The sequence below is a fragment of the Wyeomyia smithii genome, chromosome 3 (assembly GCF_029784165.1).
Source record: "Wyeomyia smithii strain HCP4-BCI-WySm-NY-G18 chromosome 3, ASM2978416v1, whole genome shotgun sequence".
Classification (NCBI taxonomy): Eukaryota; Metazoa; Arthropoda; class Insecta; order Diptera; family Culicidae; genus Wyeomyia; species Wyeomyia smithii.
Window position 1 is genome coordinate 126,315,160 of NC_073696.1, and position 5,390 is coordinate 126,320,549.

Consider the following 5,390-nt stretch of genomic DNA (forward strand, 5'->3'; position numbering starts at 1 on the left):
ATTCGGCTCGACAGAGTTGCGTCATCTTTACCTCTGACGATGAGGACGATGTCATCGGCGTATCCAATGACCTCGTAACCAAGCTGTGAAAGCTTGTTGAGAAGTGCGTCGACAACTAGTGACCATAACAAGGGCGAGAGCACTCCTCCTTGCGGGCACCCCTTGACCACTGACATTGTTACAGACGAATCTCCCAAGGTTGCTGTGATCACTCTGCTAGAGAGCATTGCGTGTATCCAGTTCCTTGAAGTTTGGTCGATTCCCTTATTAGAAAGAGCCGTATCGATTGATGCAAAGGACGTGTTATCGAAGGCCCCTTCAATATCAAGAAAGGCACATAGCGCCGTCTCCTGATAACTTAGGGACTTTTCAATCAACGTCACTAAGCTGTGAAGAGCAGTTTCTGTTGACTTGCCGCTTTGATAGGCATGTTTGTTCCTGTTCAGCGGGGAGTCTTTAAGAAACTCATCACGGATATATTTATCCATTATTTTCTCCATCAACTTGAGAAGCGATGAAGTCAGACTTATGGGTCTGAAAGTTTTAGGTAGGGTTTTGTCCTTTCTCCCAACTTTGGGGATAAACACTACCTTCACCTTCAGCCAGTTATCCGGAATATGGCCCAGGATAAAGCTGGCTTTGAAGAGGTTGATGAGTTCGGACATGATAACTGCGGCCGATTTTTGTAGAAAGATGGGTAGTATGCCGTCTGGACCAGGAGACTTCATAGGGTCGAATGAGCTTAGAGGCCAACCTATTGAAGCTTTCGTGAACAGTCGACGGGCCAGCAGGATGGACTCCCGAGACGCCATATGTCTCGAATTGTCCTGCCGCGACCCATCACTATTCAGTTCTTCGGTCTCTGTCGATCCAGGAAAGTGGGTGTTTATAAGAACCTCCAGCGTTTCCTTGGTAGTGACAGTGAGGCATCCATCCTCTTTCCTCACCTGTCCTAAACCGTTAGTATGGTCTTTGGACATCGCCTTTTGGAGCCGCGTAGCTTCCGGCAGAGTTTGGATCCTTTCACAGAAACTAACTCTGGATTTCCGTTTAGCCTTGCGAAGCTCGGCGTTGTACTTAGTGAGGGACGCCCTGTAGTCGTCCCAGTTAGACGTGACTTTCGCCCTGTTGAACAACCGCCTAGTTTCCCGACGAAGGTCACTAAGTTGATCATTCCACCAGGGTACGTCACGGCATACTGACCGCTGTGTTAGTGGACAGTTAGCGTCGAAAGCATCCATGATTCTGTTTTGTAGATCATTTGCTGCCGAATTCAGGTCAACTGAATTTCGAATGTTGCTGTAACTGAAAGTTCGTGAATCGATCAGGTGCCCCTTAAAGGATTCCCAATCTGTATTCTTAGGATTTCTGAACAGCTCTCTTTTCAGAGGGTTAGCCTCTATATTAAAAACGATGTGTCTGTGGTCCGACAAACTAGTTTCATCGGAGACATGCCAATTTTTAATCCTTTCAGAAATAGAGGCGCTACACAGAGTGAGATCAAGGACCTCCTGTCTGATAGCGTTGATAAAAGTGGGGTTATTCCCTACATTACATACATTGACATCGTTAGAAGTAAGGTATTCAAGTAGGTACTCACCCCTGGTGTTGGTGTCCGAGCTGCCCCAGATCGTGTGGTGAGCGTTGGCATCGCAGCCGATCAGAAACGGCTTATTGATGGCCTTGCAGTACCGCACGAGCGCAGCAACTTCGGTTGGCGGTATATCACCTTGGTCGCCCGGGAAGTAGGCCGACGCGACAACCATTTCCTGCTTTCCTCTGGTTGTCGGTACTTCAACCGTGACGGCAACGACGTCGCGTTGGATAAATTCTGTAATAGGTAAAAAATTTAGTTCTCTATTTAGCAGAATTGCAGTCCTTGGTTTGGACTGCGTGTCACAGTAGATTAACCTACCGTTAAGTCCGAGAACTTTGGATTCGTTGATCCACGGCTGCCAACAGCGGTTTGGCTGGTTGATGGAAGTTGCTCTTCCTCACTGTTCGGCTTCGGTTGCAGCAGTCGATTGGCAACAGAAGGTCGTCGCGCACACTGTGGCGGTTTTTGACTCCGGGGGTGCGACTTTTCGGTGGTTGATGCTTCACACTCTTGCGAGTCTTCGGCGGAACCGTCCGAGCAGCCGTGGGGTTGCGTTGTTTGGGTGGTGACAGGGCACTCACGGGGGAGCATCCTGCGCGTACCTTCCCAATCGCAGGGTTGCGTTTGGGTGGTTGTGGGGCACTCCCGGAGGAGTTTCCCACGCGAACCTTTAGCCCATTCGCAGGATCGCTTTGCCTGGGTGGTGGCAGAGTACTCCCGGAGGAATTACCCGCACGTACCTTCCCTGACATTGCGACGGAGTCTTTCCTGCCTGTGACGTTCGGCCTTCTGCTTACCTTTCGGATGCGTGCTTTGCCGAAACCGTTGTACAGTTCATTATTTCTACTCTCAACGAGTTTGGCCGATTCTTCGTCAATATCCAGAACTAGTTCGACCAAGGTCTTTACCAATTTGCGGTTACAGACTCGCCACATTTTGGTAGAGAGATGGTCGTTCTGATTCTGGAGTGAACGAAGAATCTTCTCGTCCGGAGAGTTCACACTGTCCGCGAAGTAACCGACATACCGTCTGGCCTTCGGCAGATCCTTCATGTGGTATACACGAAGTTGTGCTCCCTCCCATGGTACGAGAGAAGGTACCTCCCTTTCCAACCATTGCACTGTGTCGTTGTCGGCACAGGCAAGTTGCAGGAAGCCATTTTTTAGATGGCAACCGTTAAACTTGGGCTTGGTGGTTGGATTTTCCTGGTCCGCAAAGTGATCGAGGATGGAGGTCCGGACAGCCTGAAGCTGGTCCGTTGTGAGTAGGGAGCTGGGGTGGGTAGCAGAAGTAACCGCAAGGCTTATAGCTCCCACCATGTCCCTATATGTGGCCTTCGGGAGCGGCTTCGAACCCGATGACCCCAAACCAGTGCCGTTCCGCAGTTTTTTAGGCTGTGGACACTTAGTACTGGTGTTTGGGGACACCAAGTCGTCCGACCGCTGTCGCTTGACGGCAACTTGGTTCGATTGAGCAGGCTGCTCTGTTGGAAGGAGGGCCAGCTTCCTGGCTTCTTCGTACGAGAGACCGGAGCGAAGATTTTTGCTCAGTCGCCGCCTTTGCGCATTTGAAAGTCGCTTGACAAGGGGTGCCGATGATTCGGGTTTCCCTTCGTCATCGGGCCTTGTCTGTGGACCGGGAGCTAAGTCCATTTGACTTTCGTCATTCCCTTGTGAAGAAAGTAGGATTAAGGATGAAGCAGAGGGTCCTCCGTCCAGCGATTCGCTGTCACATCATCCTCATGCTCCATCTCCTCCGTTCTGCCCGGTGCGTTTGTTTTTATTGGACTACGCTCCGATGAGTCCATGGGTTCCGGCAAAGAAAGGCTGCCGGTGGCCGAATTTTGTGAAGTTTTGTCGTTCATAAAATTCCCACGAGTCGCTGAGTAAAGAAGAGTCCGCTGCATCAGTGACCCGCGTGATGCAGTAAGGGCTAATTACTGTGAAGAGTGCCCTGGTACTCTACAGGCTCCGTTGGGTATTTCTTAAACCCCCCCCACCACGTCATCCATCGGCACGGGTCGCATAACACCTTAGCTTAGGGGTTTTAACCATTGGATTTTACGCAACAGCCATGGTTAAGAGCTGTTGCAACCATCCTCCTTTACAGGGGCTTTGGACCCTCTGCTACAGTTCTCAATAATTCAAGTCTATTCGTAAAGGCTAAACTGAACCAAGAGAATCGTAGCAGGCGGCTGCAGACTTTCATCAGGTTTCCGCTTGATTGCAAAAACCCACTTGTTTTGTATGGCTTTGCGGCCCTCAGGTAGATCAGTTGTTATCCATGTCTGGTTTTCATATAATGATGCCATTTCTTCCTTCATTGCTTTTATCCATTGCTCACTATCAGCTCGCCATATGGCCTCGTCGTAGCTCTGTGGAACATTATTCTCAAGATTTCCAATCGTTGATGAAGCAGGCATCTGGGAGGAAATTACATCGCCAGAAAAAGAACTATAACTCACAAAATCATCATACTTGCCTGGATACGTGCGCTCCCGACCGCTGCGCCTCAACCCTTGTTGACTTATTTCAACTGGTCTTGTTTGTTGCGGTGGGAACGCGTGGTCGCTACAGGCATCTTCAAAATTTTCAGTAGATGTATTATCACTAGATTCTTCATCATCAGAGTTGATCACGTCATTTGGATATTCTGTCGGCATTCTGATTTCTTCCGTCAACAGTTCCATGAATTCCACTGGTAGGACATTCTGAACATTTTCTGGATTATACTTTCGCTCATTTTCGTTGATTACCACCAAGTCGCGACTAATTTCGAACTTGTTGCTTTCCGGGTAATATACCCTGTATCCTTTGGTGTCCTCGCAATAGCCTACGAACACACCTTTTACAGCCTTTGGATCGAACTTTCGACGCTTAACTTTTGGTACATGAACCATTACACTGGAACCGAAAACTTTAAGATGACGTAAATCGGGTCTTTTTCCGCTCCAAATTTCTTCAGGCGTCTTGTCTTTAATGGATCGTGTAGGTGATCGATTTACCAAGTAAGCTGCTGTGGATACCGCCTCAGCCCGGAACGATTTCCGCATGCAAGCATCATTCAACAAGCACCGAGCCTTTCCACTAGTGTACGGTTCATTCTCTCCGCCGTGCCATTCTGCTGGGGAGTGTACGGGCAAGTTTTCTGATGGCGAATGCCATCTTTCTCTAGCACTTTTTCTAAATTCGACACAAACATATTCTCTGCCATTGTCTGTCCTCAGAATTTTTAATTTTTTACCTGTCTGCCGTTCTGCCTTTGCTTGGAACAATTTAAATGCGGCCAACACTTCGTTTTTGGCCTTCAGAAAGTAAACTGCCACTCTTTTACTAGCGTCATCTACGAACGTGACAAAATATTTATTGCCACCCAAAGAAGGAATCTCTACTGGTCCGCAGAGATCAGAATGCACCAACTCCAACAGCTCTGATGTTTCGGAGTCGCTCTTCGGAAATGGTTTTCTAGCTTGTTTTCCTTCCAGACATGCTATGCAGCTCATGCCCTCTTCATTTTGGAAATCCATACCATCAGACACGTGCTTAAGCTGCTTTAAACTTGTTTCATTTAGATGACCCATTCTTCTATGCCATAATTGCATTTCACATGCTTGGAAGATCCTTTCTGGCTGATTCACTCGGTATAGACCATTTTCTTCCTTACCAGAAATAACCAGCTCTCCTTGTGCATTCAATACCTCACATTTGTCCGCAGTAAAAATCATTGTATGACCTCTTTTACAAATCGTACTCACTGACAAGAGATTAGTTGCTAAATCAGGAATCTTCAGTAC